General features: G+C 36.8%; 1 protein-coding gene across 1 annotated transcript in view; it reads right to left on the reverse strand.

Annotated features, from left to right (window-relative positions):
• The window catches only part of LOC150040528 (melanoma-associated antigen B4-like), a 37004-nt gene extending 24354 nt beyond the window's left edge, over positions 1-12650 (reverse strand). The window contains exon 1 of the mRNA XM_090325847.1: positions 12579-12650. The gene's annotated coding sequence lies outside the window, so the exon portion shown is untranslated. The remainder of the gene's footprint in view (positions 1-12578) is intronic.
• Between the last annotated feature and the right edge of the window lie 13915 nt (positions 12651-26565).

Consider the following 26565-nt stretch of genomic DNA (forward strand, 5'->3'; position numbering starts at 1 on the left):
CCTTCCTACAAACTTGTCCATTACAGGTCAGCAATTGCTCTATTTTCATACTAGTCAATTCAGGTAACAAGACTGATTAAATCTAAATCCTATTACACACTTCAAGAATCACATAGGATGAGAGGGTGATGAAAGATATGAACATTTTAAAGCAGCTTCATTGAATTGACATATGTTACTTTTTTCCAACCTCCTTAGGCAAAGCAAGTTGCATAGGTCCCAACCTATTTTCCTCAGATTAAAAGATGACTCTCCTATTATGCCCTTGAAATACAGAAATAAATATTTGTATACTGGCCTAGTAAATATAATTTTTTAGGGAACATACCACAAATTTTCTTCTCTAGTTGACAAAGAATGTCCTTCTTATATAACAAAGTAAAATATATGTCTTTTAATATGGTTTATAAGCATATTTAAGAAAATTCACATTCTTTTTTAAAATTATCTTTAAATGTATTACAGATGAGTCACCATTCAACAGAGCAGTTTGTCATTATGGTGAATCTTGAAAAAGTCATCCCTGCCAGAATTCTCACCCATCCTTCTCTTCATTTCCTTACATTTGTAGGACAGACATTGAATTGGACTACATTCTTGTTGACCTCGTTTTTTTGAATGAATTGTGAAAAGAAGAGATTGAGGTAGGACAACAGAAGAAATTATGAGTTTTAAAGCCCATATCTAGGTCTTAGATTTTGGTAATAAATAATATTTACTGTTTTTCTTTACCTTCCTTTGTCTAGTTAAGAGATAGTCCATGAAGACCCTAAGATAGAAAAGTGGATGTCAGGATTTAGTATTACAAAGACAATGTTGGTAAAACTGTATGGTGAATAAGTCTTTAAATCACCACTGATCCCCATGAAGGGTCTCTAAGTATAGGTGATATTTTATAAAACTTACATTAGTTAGACTTACATGAGTCTAGATGGAGGATGTGACAGAACTTCAAAAGGACAAAATGAAATGTTAAACATGTATTAGCAATGGTCTATATCTATTTTAAAAATACTCGATAATAACACCTTTCTTCCAAATTTGGGAAGTAGTGTTCAGAATAATACAAGGCATTGGTATTGAATCCACAGAAGCAACAGATATCACAACCATATGAACGCCATTTAAGTTAAAGTACATGAGCCATATAAAGCTCAACTTTCCCCATACTCCTATATATTCCATTAGAGAAAGATAAGGGACAAAAGGGAAGTTACCAAAAAGTACATTTTGCTCAAAGAAATAATTAATGTTCCTGTGAACATAATGTGTCAATTTTTACTCTAGGAATTCTTGAAATTCTAGCCTTTGAAATCCAGCAATTCTATTCTCACATACATTAATGTGACTTTTGCATTTTTCCTGTTTGCTTAATAGTGCTTCTTGAATCAATGGTTTTGGTGTCATTTTCTGTCTCTTAGCAAGTATCTCTACAATTATTCTTTTGGATCTATCTCTTTTATCACTGCTTCTAGGAATACAATTAACCATGAAATGTTTCTCTATTCTATTTTTCCCAGCCATGGGGTTTGAATTCAGAGCCTGGGCACCGTCCCTCAGCTCTTTTGCTCAAGGCTAGCACTCTACCATTTTCAATCACAGCGCCATTTCTGGTTTTCTAGTGGTTTATTAGAAATAAAAGTCATGTGGATTTTCTTGCCCACTCTGTTTTTAACCACAATCCTTAGATCTCAGCCTCCTGAAGAGCTAGGATTACAGGCATGAGCCATTAATACACTGCCAGAAGTTTCACTTTTTTTCTGTACCTTTTCTCAGTATTTCCAAATCCTTCCTTACTTTCTACAGACAATTATTTTCAGCTTTACCTTCTAATTTATTAAGTCTCTAAGTATTTTGTAATTGTCTATTGAGCCCACTTATTATTAACATCAGTTACTATCTTTTGATGCCTTCTGATTTAGTCAGCAATCATTATCTACTATATCTTTTAATCCCTAGCAACATAAATCATAGTTATCTTAAATTTTCCATCACAGATATCCATTATGTGGATATTTTATAAATTCACTTACAATTCCTTTCCCATTAAAAATTTAGTATTGTCTTTCCACATATATTTAACGTTTTATTGAATGGTGATATTGAATGGTAAAAATGTGTGAGACAAGGCCTTAGTGTTTTTATCCTCATCCAAAGAAGATTAAATTTTGCTTCCACCAGGCAGCTACTACTCTAGGGGCACTAGCAATAACAAATCACTTTGATTTACTCTAATATTGATATAATTCAAGAGTGAATTTCAATCATTGTCTGAGCTTTCCTGTTTTTATTTTACATTTATTTATTTAACTCAGTTCTTTAAAGGAATTTACTATTTTATTTTCAATTCAGTAAGTTATCTATTTTTTGTGGGTCATGGGGCTTGAACTCTGGGCCTGGGCACTGTTCCTCAGCTCTTCAGCTCAAGGTTACCTCTCTACCCCTTGAGCAACACTTCCACTTCTGGTTTTCTAGTGGTTAATTGGAGATAAGAGTCTTACATCCTTTAATGTCCAGGCTGTCTTTGAAACCTGATGCTCAGATTTCAGCCTCTTGAGCAGCTAAGATTACAAGCCACTGCCCCTAGCTAAGATATATGTCTTTATTTCATTTTCTTAGAAAACATTGAGTAGAGCAAAGAATACGGTTGAGCATTTCATTTCTTTAACTGCTTATTAAGAACTAAAACAATTATTTGAAAAGTCATAACAGATATTTTGTTAATTTTTCATCTAAATCTAATTCTGAAAACAGCTAAAATTTATTAACTCTGTTTTCTTTCAAATTTAATTAATTATTATGTGTATATCATCTACTACCTGAATTCTATACGAATCTGAAATATCTATTCCAACACCAGTTTCAGATAAATTTTTGACAGAATAATTCAGCTATATTTACTTACACATATAATTGGGAGTGTGAACAAATTGTACACTCCTGACACAACTGCAGGTTATGTTGTGATGGAAAGTATGTAGAATATGGATTGTATTGCCTCAATCAGAGTTGAGATAACAGAGGTTCTGTTTTTGTATAAAAGATGATAAGTATGAATTAGAACAAATGAAGTAGAGAAACAGATGATGGATAAAGAATTTTGTAATTGCTTTAAAAAAGAATCACCTGATTATTGGATGAAATATGAAAATTTGTCTGTCCTTAAATTTGGGGTATTACATGATCCTGTACATGAACAAGGTACAAAAAAACCTCAACCCTTTCTCTCATTTGTAATAATTAGTACACATCTGAGACTCTCCTAGCAGAGGATTACAATAGCTCAAAGCCTAGGTACATAAGGTCTTATAGGATGAAACTAAATGAAAGGATCTCTAGGATATGGAAACAAGAGCTTTATTTTGTGTGATTGTTGTTCTTAATGTTCTATGTTATTTCTCTTCTCTTTTCTTTGTCCTTATGGTTAATCTCATATTTTTACTGTATCTGATTTAGTTACCTAGTATATTGTATATACATTTATTTGTTAATTTGAAATTGGAAAAGGAAGGGGGAAAACAAGCAGATTGGGAGGGGTGAGGGAAGGAAAATGGGGACAAAAGCATGAGAGGGGCTATCAATGTTTGAGAAGAAATGCACCAACTACCTGACAAACGTAACTGTAACCCCTCCATACATTATCCCAATAATAAAAAAATAAAAAAATATAAAAAAACTCAATCCTGAATGTATACTGATGTAATATTCCAAGCCAACCTAGCAGGAAAATGTAAGTGTTATATCTTAAGTTTGTTAAATTTGATTTCGCAGTTTTCTAAGAAGTAGTGAATGAATATGGATATTCTAATACTCATGGAATAGTGAACACAAAAGGGTAAGAGCCTATAAATGAAAACCCATTCAACCTATCAGGAAAAGTAGAAGTTTCACTCACCTCTCAAAAGTACCACATTTTAAGCCAGGCGTGGGTGCAGTGGCTCAAGCCTGTACTCCTAGCTACTCAGGAGGCTGAGATCCGAGGATCAAGGTTCAAAGCCAGCCTGGACACAAAAGGACCTGAGACTTTTATCTCCAATTAACCTGTAGAAAACTGGGAAGTGGGGCTTGGCTCAAGGGTAGGGCAGTAGCCTTGAGCTGAAAAGCTCATGGACAGCACCTGAGCCAGTTAAAGACCTATGACCCACAAAAAAATAGTACCACATTTCAATATTATTGCAGTGGCAAAAAATAAATTCAACATGAGCTTTAGAGGAGTTAAACATTCAATGATAGCACAGTACATATCTTTAAAATATTCTAAATTACTAGGATATATTTAAACAAAGAAAGCTAATTTCTCTTGATTTCTAATATTGTGCTTTTCTACAATGCTATGAAATATGTGATGGAATTTTGTGGGTTATATATGATAAACATGTTAAAGGTAAAATCAATGTGAGTTATTAAACAAAGCTAAAAAGGAAGATTTTATGGCCTTCTGAAAAATATAGTGGCTCAAGGTACAATGCACATAAGAATGGTCATATCAATGCAAGAGAATAGCAGAGATAGTAAGTTGTCTTCTAATTCAATTAATGTGGAGATCTAAATAAAGATCTCCATGATTATTAGATAAACAGGTAGCTGTATATTCAGATCTCAGAAAATCAGTATTATGAAATGGTTGGACAGGCTCACAGCCTGTTTATGTTTGATATAATATTGATGAAGCTTATATTGCAACTTTGGTAAATGATACATCCTATACTTTTCAATGAACACATTTGATCCATTTCAAATAAATAAATAAATAAATAATAGTGTTTGATCAGTCCTTCAACCATAAAACTGTTTTCTAAAATGAGACAAAATTAGCATTTTTAAGAAGAATTCTTCAAAGTGGGGTGCGGTGACTCGTACTTGTAATCCTAGCTACTCAAGAGTCTGAGATCTGAGGATCGTGGCTCAAAGTGCCAGCCTGAGCACTAAACCCATGGGACTCTTATCTCCAATTAACCACTACTAAACACAAAGTGGAACTGTGGCTCAAGGCGTAGGGTGGTAGCTTGAGCTGAAAAGCTCAGGGACAATGCCCAGGCCCAGGGGTAGGGCAGTAACCTTCAGCTGAAGAGCTCGGGGACAGCAGCCATGCCCAGAGTTCAAGCCCCAAAACTGAAAAAAAAAGAGGTATTCAAGGATGAGATTATAGATAGATAGATACATACATACATATATACATGCATACATGCAATATATTCATATATTTATATACACAATTTAAAAATTGATATTGAGAAGATAGATGAAAGAATAGAGGGAAGATGCCACCACATTTGTCATGGGAAGAATGCCCCAGTGTGATAATTTCTCTACAATTATTCTAATCCCATATGCTCAGTAAAACACCACTGAGTGATAAAGGACTGTCTTTTGAATATTTTTCAACATCATCAATTCTCTCAAGAACCTGTCTTACGTATTATGTCAATCCGCCATTGGAATATTTGCTGCCTGCAAAAATGGACACATATTGGCATTTCAATTTTTAGCCAGTATTGCTCACCTGCCAAGATACTAAGATGAAATATCTCCTAAGATCATGAATCACTCTAAAGATGTTTACTAAAGCCATCTCAATTTTGTATCAGTCTAAAGTGAACTGGCCACAAGCACTGGCATGGATAATTGTATGTAACATAGTGATTCTATTTCTAATAATGGAAAATATAAATATTGATAGGTGATTATACATACACTCATTGGTATTTCAGAAAGTCTCTAGGGATTACTTGAAGTAGTTGCTGGCAGGATTCACAATTTTTCTCTTGAATCCTAAAGATTTATTTATTTTTCTTTTTTTTAATTTATAATTTTTATTGTAATTAATAAAAGGGTTACATGATATTTACCAGATAGAAGGTGCATTAATTCACATACATTGATACCCTTTCACATGTCTTGGTACCCATCACCTTCCCCCCACCCACCACCCACCCCCCGTCTTGGTTTTCCCCCCTTCCCTATCAAATTTCAAATAACCAAATACAAATAAATTCAATACATCAGATAACAAAGTGAGATACTGTAACAATATGAGATACCCAAGAGACAGCAAAGAAGATGAAAGATAACATAGTACATTAAGGACAACAATCATTCATTATATGGCTTTTGTTTCAGTATCCTGGAGGTCCTTTCAATTAGCTTCATACTATATGGCCTTATATATCAAGATTTTGCTCTATTGCAGATCTCTGCTAGTAGAGCCCAAGGTTTCTACTGGTTATGACAAATGAGGGAAACCATTGAGCCTAAGTTCCTTTGAGTCTGGCTTACTTCACTTAATATGATTTTTTCTAAGTCTTTCCATTTCCTAACAAATGGGTCGATGTCATTTTTTCTGACAGCAGCATAGAATTCCATTGTGTACAAATACCACAACTTGTTGATCCACTCATCAACTGAGGGACATCTAGGTTGGTTCCATATCTTTGCTATGGTGAATAATGCTTCAATGAACATTGTTGTGCTAGTGGACTTAGTATGCCCTAGATTTTGGATGGTTGGGTAAATGCCAAGTAGTGGAATTGCTGGGTCATAGGGGAGTTCTATGTTTAGCCTTTTGAGACATTGCCATACTGATTTCCATAGTGGTTGAACGAGTTTGCACTCCCACCAACAGTGTAGTAGTGATCCCTCCTGGCCACATCCCCTCCAGCATCTGTTATTATTCGTTTTCCTGATCCTGGCCATTCTAATTGGAGTGAGGTGGAATCTTAGAGTTGTTTTGATTTGCATTTCTTTTATGACCAGAGATGTTGAGCATTTCTTCATGTGTCTATAGGCCATATTTGTTTCTTCTTCAGAGAAGACTCTCTTTAAGTCTTTGGCCCATTTTTTAATGGGATGGTTGTTACTTTTAGTTTTGGAGTGATTCAATTTTTTGAGTTGTTGATATATTTTAGACATGAGGCCTTTGTCCGTTGTTTGGTTGGTGAAGATCTTCTCCCACTCTGTAGGCTTCCTATTTAATTTACTAGCTATGTCCTTTGCCATACAAAAGCTCTGCAGTTTAATGCAGTCCCACTTATCCAGCCTTTCTTTGATTTGTTGTGATTCTTGGTCCTTATTAAGAAAGTTTCGACCTGTGCCAAGGAGGCCTAGTGTATGTCCTATTCCTTCCTGTAAAGTTTTCAGTGTGTCAGCTTTTACCTTCAGGTCTTTGATCCATTTGGAGTTAATTCTAGTGCAGGGTGACAAAGAAGGTCCAACTTTAGTTTTCTGCAGGTGCTTAACCACTTCTGCCAGCACAACTTGTTGAAGAGGCTGTCTTTCTTCCATTCTATTTTTTTGGCTCCCTTGTCAAAGATTAGGTGGCCATAGGTCTGTGGTTTAATATCTGGGTCCTCAGTTCTATTCCATTGGTCTTCAGGCCTGTTCTTGTGCCAGTACCAAGCTGTTTTGATAATTATATCCCTGTAATAGAGTCTAAAGTTTGGAATTGAAATTCCTCCAGCGCTGTTCTTTCTGCTAAGAAGTGTTTTTGCTATATGGGGTCTTTTATTATTCCATATGAAATTTTGAATTGACTCTTCTATTTCTTTAAAGAATGCCATTGGGATATTGATGGGTATTGCGTTGAATTTGTAGGTAGCCCTTGGCAAGATTGTCATTTTCATCATATTGATTCTTCCAATCCAGGAGCATGGGAGGTTTTTCCATTTCCTTAGTTCTGCTTTAATTTCCTTTTTTAGTGTTTTAAAGTTTTCATCAAAAAGGTCCTTTACATTCTTAGTTAAGCTAATTCCTAGGTACTTTATTTTCTTTGAGGCAATTGTGAAAGGAGTTGCTTTCCTGATTATTGCCTCGTTCCTCTCACTGTTGTTATAAAGGAAGGCAGTTGATTTTTGAGGGTTAATTTTATAGCTTGCTAATATTCCAAAGTTTTGAATCAGCTCAAGGAGCTTGGGGGTAGAGTCTATAGGATTCTTTAAATACAGAATCATGTCGTCTGCAAAGAGGGATAGTTTTACTTCCTCTTTCCCTACTTGGACCCCCTTTATACTTGCTTCTTGCCTTATTGCACTGGCTAGGAATTCTAATACTATGTTAAAGAGTAATGGAGAGAGTGGGCATCCTTATCTCATTCCTGATTTTAGAGGGAATGGCTTTAGATTTTCACCATTAAGTGTAATTCTAGCAGTGGGTTTCTAATACACAGCCTTTATTACATTGAGGAATGTTCATGGATTCCTAGTTTCTCCAGAGCTTTTAACATAAAGGGGTGTTGGATCTTGTCAAATGCCTTTTCCGCGTCTATTGAGACAATCATGTGATTTTTGTCCTTGCTCCTGTTGATGTGTTGAATTATATTAATTGATTTGCGTATGTTGAACCAGCTTTGCCTCCCTGTGATGAATCCAGTTTGATCATAGTGTATAATATTTTTCATGAGTTGTTTTAGCCGGTTGGCCAGTATTTTGTTGAGAAGTTTTGCATCGATGTTCATCAAAGAGATAGGTCTATAGTTCTCTTTCTTTGATGAATCTCTGTCTAGTTTGGGGATGAGGGTTATACTGGTTTCATAGAATGAGTTTGGTAAAGAACCTTCATTTTCAATTTCGTTGAAGAGCTTGAGGAGTATTGGTGTGAGCTCTGCTTTGAAGACCTTATAGAATTCAGCTGTGAATCCATGTGGCCCTGGGCTTTTCTTAGGTGGAAGTTCTCTAATTGCCATTTCTATTTCAGAGCTTGAAATAGGCCTGTTGAGTTGGGATAGTTCTTCTTGGTTCAGTGTGGGTATGTTAATATTGTCTAGGAATTCATCCATTTTTTCTAGATTCTCAAATTTGTTGGCATAAAGGTTTGAGAAGTATTCCCTCATGATATTCTGGATCTTGGTAATTTCTGCATGATATTACCATTTTCATCTGCGATTTTGTTTATTTCAGTATGCTCTCTTCTTTTTTTGGTAAGATTTTCTAAGGGTTTGTCAATTTTGTTAATTCTTTCAAAGAACCAACTCCATGTTTTGTTGATTCTTCCTATAGTTTTTTTGGATTCCAAATCATTTAATTCTGCTTTGATTTTAATAATTTGCTTTCTTCTACTGGGATTAGGGTTGGTTTGTTGCTCTTTTTCCAGGAGCTTTAGGTGAGACATTAACTTGTTGGTTTGCAATTTTTCCAACTTGCTGTTGTAGGCACTCAGCGCTATAAATTTTCCTCTGAGTACTGCCTTTGCTGTGTCCCAAAGGAGTTGGTATTTTATGTGCTCCTTACTGTTAAATTTCATAAACTGTTGGATTTGTGTTCTGATCTCTTCGATGACCCATTGGTGATTCAACAATGTGTTTTTCAGTCTCCATGAGTTACAGGGTTTTCGTTGGTGGAGATGTGTGTTCAGTTCCAATTTGATGCCTTTGTGGTCTGAGAGGGTGCATGGAATAATTTCAGTGTTTCTGAATCTGTCCAGGTTTGTTTTATGGCCTAAGATGTGATCTATTTTGGAAAATGTTCCATGTGCTGCTGAGAAAAACGTATATTGTGTTGTTGCTGGGTGGAATATTCTGCAGATGTCTGTTAGATATAGTTGGTCTATATAGTTGTTCAGTTCTAAGGTTTCTCTGTTGACTTTTTGCCTTGTTGATCTGTCCATAGGTGAAAGTGGTGTGTTAAAGTCACCGACAATCACTGTATTTTGATCTATGTATGGTTTCAGTGTAAGTAAAGTTTGCTTGATGAAGTTTGGAGCTCCGGGATTGGGTGTGTAAATATTTAGGATCGTTATGTCTTCCTGGAGGAAAGATCCCTTTAGTAGTATGTAGTAACCTTCTTTGTCTTTTCTTACTAATTTTGGTTTGAAGTCTATTTTATCTGATATGAGGATGGCAACTCCAGCCTGTTTATGGGGGCCGTTAGCTTGATAGAGTTTATTCCAACCTCTCACTTTCAAAAGATGCTTGTATTTTTGGGTAAGATGTGTCTCTTGAAGACAGCAGAACGATGGCTCTTGATTTTTGATCCAACTAGACAACCTATGCCGTTTAATTGGAGAGTTTAATGGAGTCCATTGATATTGAGAGTTAGGATTGAGAGATATTTATTAGTTCCTACCATTTTTAAAAGCTTTTATTAGGGCCTGTGTCTGACAGTTCTTGTGGTCCTTAGATGGTATGCTGCTTAGGTGCCTTTTCTTTCCCTATATTGCATGTATTTTGGTTTTCTATGTATGGAAGATCTTTGAGAATTCTCTGTAGTGTTGGATTTGTTGCAACATATTGTTGCAGCTTTTCCCTGGAATGGAATGTTTTTATTGTTCCCTCAGTTATGAATGAGAGCTTAGCTGGTTACAGTATTCTTGGTTGGTAGTTATTTGACTTAAGGGCATGACATATATGCTTCCAGTCACTTCTTGCTTGCATGGTCTCTGCTGAGAAATTTGGGGTTATTCTGATTGGTTTTCCTTTATAGGTTACTGATCCCTTTTCCCTGATGCCTTTAGGATTCTTTCTTTGGTTTCTATTGATCCAGTTCAGATTACGATGTGGCGGTGGGATGTTCTGTTCTGGTCAGGTCTGTTTGGGGTTCTAAAAGCTTCTTGTATCTGGATAGGCCTGCCCTTCTGGATATTTGGGAAATTCTCTGAGATGATTCCCTGAAGTATATTTCCAATACCATTGACCTCTTTCTCCATGCCCTCCTCAATACCAATTAGCCTTAAATTAGGCTTCCTAATTGAATCTTGGACCTCCTGAAGCGCTCTCTCATTTTTCCTGGATTTGGATTGACTCATTTTCTGTTCTTTCTCTATAATAACTAAATTATCTTCAGCCCCTGAAATTCTCTCCTCTGCATTGTCTAACCTGCTATCAAAGCTATCTACTTTATTTTTCATCTCCCTTGCTTCTAATTGCTCATTTTTGATGCCTTGCATCTCTTCTTTTAGATCATGTATGGATTTCTTTAGCTTCTTGATTTCCATTTGAGTGGTTAGCTCAGTAGCTTTATTTTCTTTGAACATTTGCTGGAGTTCGGTCACATTTTTATTTGTGGATTCTATGAATTCATCCATCTTTCTTTGAAAAACCTCCTTTATGGCCTCCTTTATGGCTTCTTCTTTTTCACTTATCACCTTGTTTAGGGTTTCCTCTTGTTCAGCTATGGCTTCCTCCCTTATCTCTTTCTTTATATTTTCACATTTTTCATTAATGATGTTTATCAGTTGCATTTGTATAGCACTTGGAAGACTCGCCTCTAGGTTTGCCAGTGACTGTTCCATTGTCTGTTTACATTGGGTGGGGGATGTTGTTTCTTGATTTGACATTTTTCTTGAGTTTCTTGTTCTGCCCATTTGAAAATGGGAGCAAGATTAATACTAAACACGATTATAATTTTTCAGATATAACCAACCTAGACCTCTGTACCTGGCAGACACTAGATGTTCACAAGTTTTGATTGGTGTTATCACTCTTTCTTTTTGTGCACTTACAGACCAGTCTAATACATCCACTGATAAGTGATTTATACCCAAACCAATAAGCCTCTCAATCCAATCCCTATTGTCTTTAAGTCCCTCTGAGCCTAGAGAATAATTAAACACCTAGATATACAGTATTGCTCAACAGCCATCAAGTGTAGATCGGTGCAGTATTAAGGATTGAAAGACAAGCAGAGGTCCAGAGATAGAAAAATAGAATGAGAGAGTTCAGGGGAGGTACAAGAGGATTAATGTAGGAGTGTAAGAATATTGTGGTACTGAAGAAAAGGTATAGTGTAAGGATAACTGACCTAAGTTGGTAAGTAGGTAGTGTATTTGAGTACAAAGTTTGGAAAGTATTAGAATAAAACTTATGTGTTGCTGCACGACTAGCTCTTAGCCCAACCAGTGGCCTCACAGTGGACCATGGGGTGGATCTGCAAGCTTCAGTCTGAGCGTGCTGGGCTCCAAGCCAAGGGACTGGGGATTGAGAGTTTCCAGGGGCTCTCAGCAGGACCAGCAGGAGACCCCTCTGTTCCCAGGGGCGGGGCCCAGCTGAGGACGTGGCCTCCAAGGGTGGAGCCTAGCCTTTCTGATTCTCAGAAGGCGAGCTTGGTTGCTGGTTGGCCCTTCAGATCCCTGCTGTGTTTCCACTGCTTTGTCAGAGAGTCTGTGACTATGGGGGGGGGCGGCCCTCGGTGCTGTCTTGCTCAGGATTCCCAGCTGGAGGATGCCCGCTCAAGAATTGAGCAGGGACAGATGCTGGCTCCTATTTTTCCACACACCCTACCCTCTGTTGTAAGGCCGGGTCCCAGTGCCCTCCACTCTCCAGATCCAGTGGCCTGGGAGAGGAGTCTTAGAGTCCGCCTGCTTGTCAGTCTCCCATCAGAGGGCTGGGAGTTAAGCCCGTTGGGCGGGTGGGAGTTGGGACAGCTCCGCCTCCCTTGGTGGGGTGCTGGGTCTTAGGTAGCCCGCCTGTCAATCTCCTGTCAATGGCCTGAGGGAGGGGGCTGTTGAGGGAAGGGACAGGATTCTTAATTCTTTGCCCCCCTGCTTCTGCCAGTCTTTCTCGGGCGGGGTGGAGGGGTCTGAGTTAAGTTCTATTGCTTGGTACCCGCTCTGCTTTCCAGATGGGTTTTGGGATGCGTTGTATTACTCACGCCTCTGTGTCCTTCTGCGGGTGCTCCACGGTGGTGGGGAGTCTTTCACTCCCCTCGGGTCTCCGCCGCCGCCTGTGTTCCGCGTGTGGGTTCCGCAGCTTGCTGTTCTGGTTCCGCATCTGGGTTCCGTTGCTTCTGCCGCTTGCTGTCCAGTTCTATGCTGGTTTCTGCAGTGGTCGGGCTGCCCTCTGCCAGCCTCAGCTTTTCGCAGCTCAGCCGGCGGAGAGAGGTGGGGAAGGGGTCCTCGCATTCTGAATTCTTTGAGAAAGTTGGATGTGAGCTTTATCTGGATTTCTTTTCTGGTTTGAGTCCTTCTCCGTTGCTTTTTGAGTTTGTTGTTGTGGATTTCTTTAGATAATTGGCTTGTGGGACTCCCTGGTTCTCTCTTTTTGTGAGAGAGAGCTAGGCAGCGTCCCTACTGTCTCGGCTGTCTGTTAAAGATTTATTTTTTATAAAATAAAAATTCTGGGGGCCGGGAGTTTGGCCTAGTGGTTAAAGTGCTTGCCTAGCATGCATGAAGACCCGGGTTCGATTCCTCGGTACCACATACATAGACAAAAGCCAGAAGTGGTGTTGAGGCTCAAGTGGTATAGCTCTAGCCTTGAGAAAGTCCAAGGACAGTGCTCAGGCCCTGAGCTCAAGCCCAGGACTGGCAAAAAATAAATAAATAAAAATAAAAATTCTGAAATGCATAAATGTTTTAAATATCAAATTACATATTAGAATTGAAATATTCAGTTGAAATATATAAAAGTGAATTAATTCATAAAGTTGAAGGCTACATGAAAGGATATTTTGAAAATTTGAAAGATCAAACAAAATAATTTGAATATTAAGTGCCAAAACCAGTTTCATGTGACAAGAGTTTATTTTGTAGCATGGAAAAGGAGTTTTTCACTCAGAAACAACAACAACAAAAAACAAGTTCCTTTGAAAGTACAAAATAGTGTAGGGTAGGAAAAAGGGCCAAAGGAAGAAAAAAATTAGTTTTGAGGATGTGTCAAAGACATGTTTTCACTAATGTTTTAAGAGGAGTAAAGGGAAGTGGGATTCTCAGATTTCATTAGAGGGGAGAAAATTTTATAAAAAATTCAGACACTGAATTAGACATGTGAAGATTTTTTGAAGACATCAGGTTCAAGAAATAGAGCAAAGAACAACAGTGAGTTCAAAGGAGTCAATTTTCTTTAGGGAAAAACTAATCTTTGAGAATGGAGTTAAGAAATATTTTTTCTTCCTTAGGGCCATTTGGATAATTATAACATCATTTGCAGGTTGCACAAAATTTTCAGCTTAAAAAATGCCCTGTTGTGTTTGGTCAAACATTTAAACTGCTGTTCTTTGCATATAATATTACTGGTATTGATGATATTACTACTCAAAACTGCTGTTCCAGGCTTGGATTGATCAGTCTGAAGAATAATCAACTCATTGTGATGGAAGGTTTTGAAAACAACTTCTGACAGCATAAGTTCTTCTATTTCAATGCAAATGTCCTCAAAGTCAAAAAATCATCATTGCTTATGTACTAGTTATAGAACTCAAGTAGTGCGTGTTTGTGGTAACTAGCTTTCACCTAATCATTGCTTTCCACCTGAATGATTTTCTGTTGTAGGTTATCAGGCCCATCAAGTTGAAAGGTGTAGCAAAGATGTTCAAGTCCATTTGTTTGTCTTTACATCCTTGTATCTTTCATTAAATGTTTTATTTAGTTTCTCACATTCAACAGCATGTAGAAGTGCATGTCTTACCAGAGTAAGAGAATGCATTATGTAATTCCTTTTTTTTTGGTGCTGTGAATTCAAAGCCTATGCATGTCACTGAAATTCTTTTCCTCAGAGCTATAGCTCTAACACTGGGGTCAAAGCTCCACTTCTTTAGGTGGTTAATTGGAGATAATAGTCATGGACTTTTCTTCCCATGCTGGCTTTGAACCATAGTCCTCAAATCTCAGCTTCCTGAGTAGCTAGGATTATAAGTATGAGCCACCAGCGCTCAGCATGTAATACCTTTTGAGTTTTACTTTCCACAGCCTTTATTTAGATTCGAATGATTTCACTTTTTTCTTTTCTTCTTTTTTTGCCAGTCCTGGGCCGTGAACTCAGGGCTTGGGCACTCTCCTTGGGCTCTTGGGCTTTCTCAAGGCTAGAGCTCTACCACTTGAGCCGCAGCACCATTTCTAGCTTTTTTTTTTGTACGTATATGGTACTGAGGAATCGAACAGGGTCTTTGTGCATGCTAGGCAAGCACTCTACCCCTAAGCTAAACTCCTGGCAATGATTTCACTTTTTTTCATATATTTTTATTATAATTAATAGAAGAGTTACATTATATTTGCCAGATAGGAGGTGCATTAATTCACATACATTGATACCCTTTCTCATGTGTTGGTCCCCATTTCCCTCCCTCCCACCCCACCCCTCATCTTGTTTTCCCCCCTTCCCTATCCAATTTCAAATAACCAAATACAAATATATCCAATATATCAGATAACAAAGTGAGATACTGTAACAATATGAGATTACCAAGGGACAGCAAAAGAGATGAGAGATAACATAGTACATCAAGGTCAACAATCACTCATTATATGGCTTTTGTTTATATATCCTAGAGGTCCTTTCATTTAGCATCATACTATATGGCCTTCTAGATTTTTAAATTTTATTGGAAATAAGAGTCTGTGGACTTTCCTGCCCTGTTTGGCTTTGGACCACAATACTCACATCTCAGCCTCCTGAGTAGCTAGCATTACAAGTATGAGCCAATGAAGAAATCTTTTTATCTTCCCTTTTCTTTGGGAGAAAAAAGAAATCTTAATGGTCACATTAGTCATAATGTGTCAACATCTCACCATCCTGGGCGTATTTTTCCCTGGGAGTTAATTGTTCCTCTCTCTCCTTGAATACAATCATTGTACCTAATATTATTTTGTTTTATTTTATTGTTGGGGTAATGTATAGAGGGGGTTACAATTACATTCACCAGGTAGTAGGTGCATTACTTCTCACAAGCTGATAACTCTTCTCATGATCATGTCCCTGTTTTCCTTCCGCCACCCCTCCCAATCATCTTGTTTTCCCCCTTCTCTTCCCTATTTCAATAAATAAACTGATATATACCAGGTAACAAAGTCAGATCCAGTGACCACATGAGATTAACCATGATTGTACCCAATTTCTTTTTTTTAATATTTTTTATTGTAATTAATAAAAGGGTTACATGATATTTGCCAGATAGAAGGTGCATTAATTCACATACATTGAAACCTTTTCACATGTCTTGGTTCCCATTACCATCCCCCCACCCCCATTTTGGTTTTCCCCCCTTCCCTATCCAATATCAAATAACCAAATACAAATATATCCAATATATCAGATAACAAAGTGAGATACTGTAACAATATGAGATAACCAAGGGACAGCAAAAGAGATGAGAGATAACATAGTACATTAAGGACAACAATCATGCCTTATATTGTTTTTATTTCAATATCCTAGAGGTCCTTTCAATTAGCTTCATACTATATGGCCTTATGTATCAAGGTTTTGCTCTATTGCAAATCTCTGCTAGTAGAGCCCAAGGATTTTACTGATTATGACAAATGAGGGAAACCACTGAGCCTAAGTTCCTTTGAGTCTCGCTTACTTCACTTAATACGATTTTTTCTAAGTCTTTCCATTTCCTAACAAATGGGTCAATGTTGTTTTTTCTGACAGCAGCATAGGATTCCATTGTGTACAAATACCACATCTTGTTGATCCACTCATCAACTGAGGGACATCTAGGTTGGTTCCATATCTTTGCTATGGAAAATAGTGCTGCAATGAACATTGTTGTGCTGGTGGATTTAGTATGTCCTAGTTTCTGGATGGTTGGGTAAATGCCAAGTAGTGGAATTGCTGGGTCATAGGGGAGCTCTATGTTTAGCCCTTTGAGGCACTGCCATACCTGGAGGTAAAAGCTGACACACTGAAAACTTTACAAGAAGGAATAGGAGATACACTAGGCCTCCTTGGCACAGGTCAAAACTTTCTTAATAAGGACCAAGAATCACAACAAATCAGAGAAAGGCTGGATAAGTGGGACTGCATTAAACTGCAGAGCTTTTTTATGGCAAAGGACATAGCTAGTAAACTAATTAGGAAGCCTACAGAGTGGGAGAAGATCTTCACCAACCATACAGCAGACAATGGCCTCATATCTAAAATATATCAACAGCTCAAAAAATTGAATCACTCCAAAATAATCTCCAAAGTAACAACCATCCCATTAAAAATGGGCCAAAGACTTAAAGAGAGTCTTCTCTGAAGAAGAAACAAAAATGGCCTATAGACACATGAAGAAATGCTCAACATCTCTGGTCATAAAAGAAATGCAAATCAAAACAACGCTAAGATTCCACCTCACTCCAGTTAGAATGGCCATGATCAGGAAAACTAATAACAATAGATGCTGGAGGGGATGTGGCCAGGAGGGATCACTACTACACTGTTTGTGGGAGTGCAAACTCGTTCAACCACTATGATTTCATTTTTGAATGCAGAGAGCTGAGCAGTTAGTTTTAGACATGCATCTTGATTATCAGCTTTGATATATACTTGATTCATCCATGAGTGATAGATCACCCAGCCATTTACTGTCATTGAGTTTCCTAACATGTTTTTCCTTCTCCTCCACGAACTTCTTTTTTTTTTGCCAGTCCTGGTATTGAACCCAGGGCCTGAACACTGTCCTGGGGATTTCTCAAGGCTAGAGCTCTACCATTGGAGCCACTTCCACGTTTTTTTCTATGTGGGTGGTACCAAGGAATCGAACTTGGGTCTTAATGCATGCTAGGAAAGCACTCTACCACTAGGCCAAATTCGTGGCCCCTCCATGAACTTTTTCATCCCACAGTTAGTAAAACCCCATGCCATGTCCTCTCAAGATCAGATATATCTTAAACTTGTGACTGTTCAACCCCTCTGTTTTTGACAAAATGTATGCAAGACATACTGACTCATCACATTGTTGAAAGAAAAAGCAGTGTTCTTCCCACTGGTTCAAATTTTAAAAATATGTCTAAACAGAGTAGACCAGAAACTATTGTCTGCCTTGGGGATGTGACTCGGTAGCAGAACACTCATCCAGAACTTGGAAGGAACTGATTCTCATCTCTAGAACAGCAAAAAGAGGGAAGATATTATTTTCAAGTTTGAAGTGGCTCTTGTCCTCGTTCGCACTGGCTCCTAATATCCTTGTTTTGTCCATGCTCTCTTCTTTCTCAACTCTTGGGGACTCCCACATTGCTCAAATTTCTAACAACTCATTCATTTTGCACTCAACTTATATTAATCCAAGTTCATTCTCACATTGACTGCAACTCACTCTCAATTCGGAGGAGGCTCAACTGGTACATACACTGTATGCTATGGTTATCTCTTGTCTTTTGGTCTGTCTACCAAAGCAGCTTTATGTGTAGGAACTTAAGTCCCAGTCCCAAATGTTTTCATAGTTCCAACCATACAGATCCTCTGTGTGGTTGTTTAGCCAGTGGAAGAAAAAGTTTTCGGGATTCGGAAATATGAAACAGCATGGTCTTTTTTTCTCTTTGATGTAGTCTTTTGTCTCCTTCCTCTATGTGGAAAGGAAAAAGTGCTGATTTGAGCTCAAGGCTTTATACTTGCAAGGTAGATACTCATCATTTGATCCATACCACTAGTGCTTTTGGTTTTAATTATTTCCAAGTAGGGTCTCACGTTTATACCTGGGCTAGCTTCACACCATACTCCTATCTGTGCCTCTCATGTGGGTGGACTCTCATGTGTATAACAACATTACCATGTTATTTATTGAGATGTTGTCGGACTAATGTGAGTTTAGGCTGGCCTGAACTACTATCTCCCTGATTTCTCCTCCCAACAGTTCCAATTACAGACATGAACTACTACTATGCCCATCTTGAGATGTTTAGCATTAAGAACACTCCAGAGGTAATACTACTGAGTTGCAAAGTGCTAGGGACCCTATCTGTAAGTTTCTGCTTGCTGCACATAATTCAGATTTTTTTCAGGGTGCCAGCTCTTTGTACCTAATATGTAAATGTATTCCAATATTGCCTTTCTTCTTTTACTTCCATCCCCATTTGGGGAGAATTTCATCCTTCCCTATTGTTTTAGTTTTTTATTAATCTAAAGATCAGTATTTCTAATTTCCCCTCTTCTGTGACTGTGTACTATTTACTATTGTCTCTTCTACATTACCTTGCCTTTTTATACTATAAGCTTCTTCCTAAAGCCAGGTACCCAAAGGTTTTGTTTCAGATTCATGGAAACAGGAAAACACTGATCAGATACAAAGTAAGACTGTATGGCTGAATAACTAAGAATAGGAAAATAATTTGTAGAAGTGACTAATATAAAGAAAAGTCAACAGCAGGAATCAATGTCTAAAATGCCATGTATGTGTAAAATTCTCAGTAAATAAATGGTTCTTAAAAATGCATATGTAGCCTGACATGGAGTAGCTCACGTCTGTAATCCCAGCAACTCAAGAGGCAGAGATTTGAGGATTCTAGTTCAAAACCAGACAGAAATGATAATTCTGTGAGACTAGTCTCCAATTAATCACCAAAGTGGAAAAGCACTGTCCTTGAGCAAAAGAGCTCAGGGACATTGCCCAGGCTCTGAGTACAAACCCCACAAAAACAATAATGGGAAAAAATCATGTGTAAAAATAAATAAATATGAATATGGAATTCAAACAATAATGTTTATGCTGAGATTAATCAAGTTATTAGTCAGTGAAGTTTTAAATAAGAATCATATGGGAAAACAAATAGAATTATATGACAGAGATACAAATGCAACTATAAAAAAGAAAAATTTAGATAACTTGCCCCCAGAGACTCATGTATACATCTACAGTCTGCATATCCTGGGACATGCTTAGAAATGAAGCTCAAAGCAATATTCCAGAAATGGCAGTATAACCAATAGAGAATTTTCCTTTATGTAAAGATTGGTCTGCTTAGTCTGTTTGGTTAGTGTTTTCTCTTTCATACAGAAAATTAATTCAACAAAGAACTAAAATTTGAAGTAAGACTGAACACTAGACATTGTCAGATTCTTGTAACAAATTCTCATTTGTCAAAAGAAAGTACTTCAACTGGAGAAATGAACAAGGAAAGAAACTCACCACTGCCTGAAATGAACATTATATAAGCTGTCACTCCTTAATCGTAGGTGTGGATGGACCTGAAAAATAACTGTGTGAGAAATAAACTCACAAGAATCAATGTCACTTGGATAATCAGTCTAACACTCAAATACTTCTCAACTAAAAAAGATCTAACAGCAAATCTGTTCAGAGTATCACTGAAAGTCATAGCAAAGAATACTCCCCAACAACTGTATGACTTCCTTCATTTTGCTGAAATGAAATATATATGTTCTATCTTGACAAAATTATCAATATCTTTTCCTCTACGAAATCACAGGCCATTGAAGACATATTAAGAATATATTACTAGATTTAAAATCATTTTCAAAAATCAAGTTCATCTCATTTTCTGATTGCTTATTTTTCTCCTATACAAGGACTTTATGCTTTCTGTGCTTTGTTTTTTTGTGGTTGGATAATAACCCACTTATGTCAGGCCTCCAGCCCCAGATTTTTTTATTGGCTATTTTGCAGATGGAGTCATCTTTTCTGCCTGCCCTACTTTGAAACTGTGAACCTCCAAATCTTAAAACTCTGAGTAGCTAGGATTACAGGAGCTAGGCACCAAACCTACAATTATTGGGATGCTAACTTTTAACAACCATAGTAATCTGATATGTTTTTCAGAGTCAAATTTTATGATTTTCACTGATATAATTCATTTAATATTAAGAAAATTCCTTTTTCTTAATGTAGAAATAGATAGTGACCATATAAAATCTACTTGTGAGTAAATGGTAGAGACTCCTATTTCTGACCAAGAAAGTTTATCAGAAATAAGATTTACCTTTTTGCCTGAAGCATAGTTGAAATAAGCCCAACAGACAATTTCATAACACTGTTCATCGGGAAAAAAGGCATATTTATTGCACTAAGAAAACAATGAAATACATGCAGGCAAAATTGGCCTAGATCATTGTCTTAAGGTATTTTTTCTGGACACAATGTATGAATCATGATTTAGACAGTATTCCTGAGGTACAAAGAGAGCAGTAGCTAATTAATGCAATGTACATACATGGATGGAACAGAATAAAAGCGAAGAATGAAGAGAAGAAGAAAATTCAGAAAATGAGCCTTCCAGAGATTTTCTGTATTCTTTCAAGTCAACAATTCTGGAAGGATTTCTCAAGTACAAGCCTCAACACTGGCACAACAAATAAATAAATAAACACACACATACATGCATTCATAAATGGCTAAGATTAATATACAAAAATTTCAGCTAAAAACAAGTAGTCATAACTGGCTCAGTTGTAATTAGCAGGCAAGGACATTAAAATGTTTACCTTAATGACATTTATATATTCAAAAACTTAAGTAGTCATTTATAGCGACAAATAAATTTTGAGTTTGTGTGTGTGTGTGTGTGTGTGTGTGTGTGTGTTTGGTCATGGAGCTTAAACTCAGGGCCTGGGTACTATTCATGAACTCCTTTGCTCAAGGATAGTACTCTGCCACTTTGAGCCAGAACTCTACTTCTCATTTTCTTGTAGTTAATTGGAGACAAGAGGCTTAGGAACATTCCTGCCCAGGCTGGCTCTGAACTTCCATTCTCAGATCTCAGCCTCCGGAGTAGCATGAACTTCTGAACTGCCAGCACTTAGCTCTTACATAAGGTTTTTATGTATGCAACCCAAAATGTATGGATCAAAACACATACTAAACAAGTTAGAACCAGGCATCTATGTCTTATACCTGTAATCCTAGCTAATTAGAATGCTGAGATCTAGAGCATCCGTTTCAAATGAGCCAAGGTAGAGAAGTCTGTGAGACTCTTTTTCCAAAATGGCCAGCAAAACGTTGGGCTTGTGGTATGACTCAAGTGGTAAAGTACAAGGAGATAAAGTCAGCCAGATAAGTTTCAGGTTTTTAGTTGAAACATTGATAAGAACAATAAGAACAACAGAAATTATATATTGCAAATGAAATGCTAGTAAATCGAATGCCCAAGATTAGAACATATACAAAATGAAGGACAAAACAGTCAAAACATGAGAGAAAAGAAAATAGTACAATGAAACATAACTGTTATACTTGTAATCAGCCCAAGAAGCTGAGGGGATACAGAAGAAAATGAATAGTCTATGAAAATATTTACAAATCTAAGAAGTTCTGTGAATTCCAAATTCAGAAAAGCATAAAACATTATGACATAATAAAATTTCAAATACCCAGTAAAGAAATCTTAAAAGCAACAAAAAAGACACAAACAGAGGACCAAAATCATTACAGCTGATTTCCTTTTGGAAGACATTGGTGCACTGAGTACATAGGAGAAATAAAGTTATCAATCAAAAGCACTATTCCTAAAAATAAATTCTTCAGAAATGAAGATGAATAAGATTTTCAGGCACTACCAAACCTATACTACAAGAAAATTTAAAGGCCTTTTTTGAGCAAAACTAAAATAATACCAAATAGGAAAAATGAATACAAATAAAGGAGTAATGAGCATTAGGAGTATTCTCTTTGGTATAAATACACACACACACACACACACACACACACACAAACACACACACACACACAAACACAATTTTCAATCTCTTTTTTGTTATGGGTCCTTGAACTCATGACCTGAGTGCTGTACCTAAGCTTGAGTACTCAAGGCCAGCACTCTATCACTTGAGCCACAGTTCCACTTCCGTTTTTTTGTTTGTTTTTTTGTTTTCTGAAGGGGTAGTTAATTGGAGATAAGTGTCTCATCGATTTTCCTGGTCGGGCTGACTTTGAACCACAATCCTTAAATCTCAAACTCTGAAGCAGCTCGTATTACAGGTGTGTGCCACAGACCTCTGGATTATTTCAATCTCTTATTAAAAGATAATACACTATGGAAATAAGACAAATAGCAGAATGTTTTAAATTTAAACCTATAATGAAAAGGTTTTTATTTTTTTCTTTAGTATGAAATTATTACATAAAGACCAGTGGAGGATGTACAAAAACCAGTGGGGGAAAATGTGTTCATTCTATGATACTTTTATGTTATATGTATATTAAATATCACATTAGTATACTGTACTAATTTAAAGATAATAAATTGTACATGGTAAATTGTAAAGCCATGATGAATATCAGCTTTGTTCAGACCTGAAGTGAACTTTTCAGGTGAAATTATTTTCTCTGATTAACAAAAATTTACAATATTAGAATTTTCTCATGTTTTAGATAATAAGAATGAGATCTATTATTTTCTCCTGTAGCTTAATAGAACATGAATTTCAAAACAAGTGTTTTTCACTGGTCAAGTCTAATCAAACTGTAGAGAAAATATTCCCCCAGAAAGGCCATATGCAATGTATATGATACAAAGGGAAAATGAAATACAATTTCATCCAGGAAAAAAGTGTGAAATCAGATGGAATATGTATTAAAAACTCTTACCTTTTATTCAGATAATTAAGCCCTCAGTGGTGGAAGGAGTAGGCAAGATAAACACATATTACCATTCTTTACAGGAGTAGGCAAGATAAAAACATATTACCATTCTTTACAAAGTTACTCTTACTTCTACTCTAATCTCTCTCTTTTGAAGAAATATTTTGCTTAAAAATTTTCCTACAAAAATATTAAAACAAGGGGCCTGGAGTTTGGCCTAGCTGTAGAGTGCTTGCCTAGCATGCACAAAGAACCAGGTGATTCCTCCACATACGTAGAAAAAGCCTGAAGTCGTGCTTTGGCTCAAGTGGTAGAGCTCTAGGCTTGACAAAGCCTAAGGACAGTGCTCAGACCATGAGTTCAAGCCCCAGAACTTGGAAAAAAGAAAGAAATATTAAAACAAGTTTCAATATGACATTCATATTTCATAAAATGTCATTCATATTAATCTCCCTGTCAGTGCTCTCTTTTTCCTTCACACACCTCCCAAAAGGTCCTGTTTGTGGTCTTTGATAATTTTTATACGTATACTGGGCACTTTAGCCATTTTAGTCAAAGATTGAACTAGGTTATTGATGTGTTATGAGCTTTCTGAAGTAGCCTAAAACATTTGATGATGCTATTTTAATTAATTCAAAATTTTTGTGCAAATCTATAATTCTTATTATAATCTCCAGCTTCTAAAATACTCTAGATCAATCACTGCACTCATTTACTTTAAAATTATACCTGATATTTTGAAAGTCAAATTTATTCTAGTATGAGTTAATACTATCAACCAACTTACAAAATCTGTAGCAAATCTCCACATATTAACTCCATTTTCATTTAGAATTCAGAGAAATTATGTTATATTTGAAAAATGTCATGAAATATATTCATAAATTATTTTGAGAAGTAATTACATGTGTTTGAATAATCTACATTTTTCTCACTCAAATTCAAGTTCACATGCCGTAGGTAAAGCAAATCCTTTTCATTCTTAAAATGATTCGATTAATAACTTATCACATTCAGGTAGGCATGGTGGCTCACACCTATAATCCTAGATAATCAGGGAGCAGAATCTGGAGATCACAGTTTCAGGCAAGTTCTGTCAAAACAAGTTATATAAAGATCTCATCTCTACAAGTAAGAAATGAATGCGTTATACATCCATATAGGATCTCAATTACAAGTATGAACTGGGGGAAGGTTGCGATTTGAAGCAAGACTGGATAAAAAGGATAAAATGCGCATTACCATCGGAAAAATGACAAGTAAAAAAGTCTGAAGATGAGGCTCAAGTAGCAGATCATTTACCTGGGTGTGGTGGCTCACACCTGTAATCCTAGCTGTTCAGGAGGCTGAGATCTGAGGATCGAAATTCAAAGCCAGCCCAGGCACAAAAGGACCTGAGATTTTAATCTCCAATTAACTTCTAGGAAACAGTGAAGTGGGGCTTGACTCAAGGGACAGTGAACTGGCTGATTTCAAGCCCCACAAGAAGAAGATGAAGGAGGAGGAGGATGAGGAGGAGGAGGAGGCGGAGGAGGAGGGGGAGGAGGAGGGGGAGGAGGAGAAGGAGGAAGAAGATCGTTTGCCTACTAAGTGCAATGGCCTGAGTTCAAAGCTAAGGATTTCCATATTTAAAAAGTAAAAAAAAAAACTTTTTTACTCAGCAGATACAGTAATTGAAATTTAATGATGCATTTTCCATTTGGACAAACATGGCTGGCTATTAATTTATTTAGAATGAATATGAACATATGGGGACCTTCAAAATTTTCCATGATAGCGTGAATAGGATATAAATTATTAATATGGAATCATGCATAATAACACAATAAGATTTTACAAAGTATTTTGTTTTAAGCTGATCATTTTGACTTTTACATAAACTTGTGAGCACATAATCAGGGATTCTTCTCAGATACCCTCAAGTCATTGCACTTGTCATATTCAACATCTTTTGCAACAAGTTCCCTTTGAAGTTTTTCTGTTTTTCTATGCATGGTATGCATAATGAAGGAGCTAATACAAAATAAATTTATAAATTACGAATTAGCCACTTGTAAGAACAATCTTTTTACCATATGATTGCCATGATAGAATTGAATGAAAAATATTGAACAACATTCTCTCTAAACAGTAACTTAATCTAGAAATTTCATCTTTCGATTACAATAGCAAAAAATCTAGGTACATAAGCTCATATAGGATGAGATTAAATGAAAGGATCTCCAGGATATGGAAACAAGAGTTTTTACTTGTGTGATTGTTGTTCTTAATGTACTATGTTATTTCTTTTTTTTGTTGCCCTTTGGTTAATCTCATATTTTTACTATATCTGACTTTGTTACCAGGTATAATGTATATATGTTTATTTGTTTATTTAAGATAGGAAAGGGGAGGGGGAAAAACAAGATGATTGGGAGAAGGTAGGGGAGTGAAATGGGGACAAAAACATGAGAAGGGGTTTCAATGTGTGAGAGGTAATGCACCTACTATCTGGGGAATGTAACTGTAACCCCTCTATACATAACCCCAACAATAAAAATTCAAGAAAATGAAATGTAATTATTTATAGAATACTACTAAATGTACAGTAACAGTGGGTGTCACTCGATGTCCTGTCTACAGTCACTTAACTATAGACTAATGCATTTTAGCCATTCTATTTGCTGCTAATTAATGCCTATGTTATTTGCCTGTGAATTGATCCAAGAAGATGGCACTTTACCTTTCCACTGAATGCTTATGGCTCCTAGTAACTTCCACTTTAACTTCATTAAAAAAGAAAATGCACAAACTGACCTCCTTGTCTCAAGGCATGACAAGCCTGTATAATCCCTGCTGTATCACCACTTTCTCCTTTAGTAATTTTACTAACCCTGGATTTTAGGTGACACTGTATTGTTGATGTGCTGTTTGCTTTATAGCTTTCTTTTCTTTTTTTCTTGTTTTTTTTTTATTTTTTTGGTGGGACATGGGGCTTGAACTCGGGCTTGGATGCTGTCCCTGAGCTCGTCAGCTCAAGGCTATCGCCCTACCCATGAGCCTAGCCCCACTTTGTGTTTTTTAGAGGTTAATTGGAGATAAGAGTCTTAGGTCCTTTTGTGCCCAGGCTGGCTTTGAACCTTGATCATCAGATCCTGAATAGCTAAGACTAAAGGTGTGAGGCACCACGCCTGGCTCTGAGACTTCTTTAACTCCTCTTACACATTTATTTAAGAGTATATTCTCTATAAACTGTCATTGTCTCAATCTCTGCTTCAGCCTATTCTTCTGAACAATACAAACTAAGATCTGACACCACATGATAAATATCCAATATCCTTTTTCTTGCTTTATTTGTTTTGGAAAAAAATCCACAAGTGAATAAATTTGACATCCAGCTCTAAAGTATAAAAAACAAGCAGGA

The sequence above is a fragment of the Megascapheus bottae genome, chromosome X (genome assembly GCF_031878675.1).
Source record: "Megascapheus bottae isolate mThoBot1 chromosome X, mThoBot2.hap1, whole genome shotgun sequence".
Taxonomy (NCBI): Eukaryota; Metazoa; Chordata; class Mammalia; order Rodentia; family Geomyidae; genus Megascapheus; species Megascapheus bottae.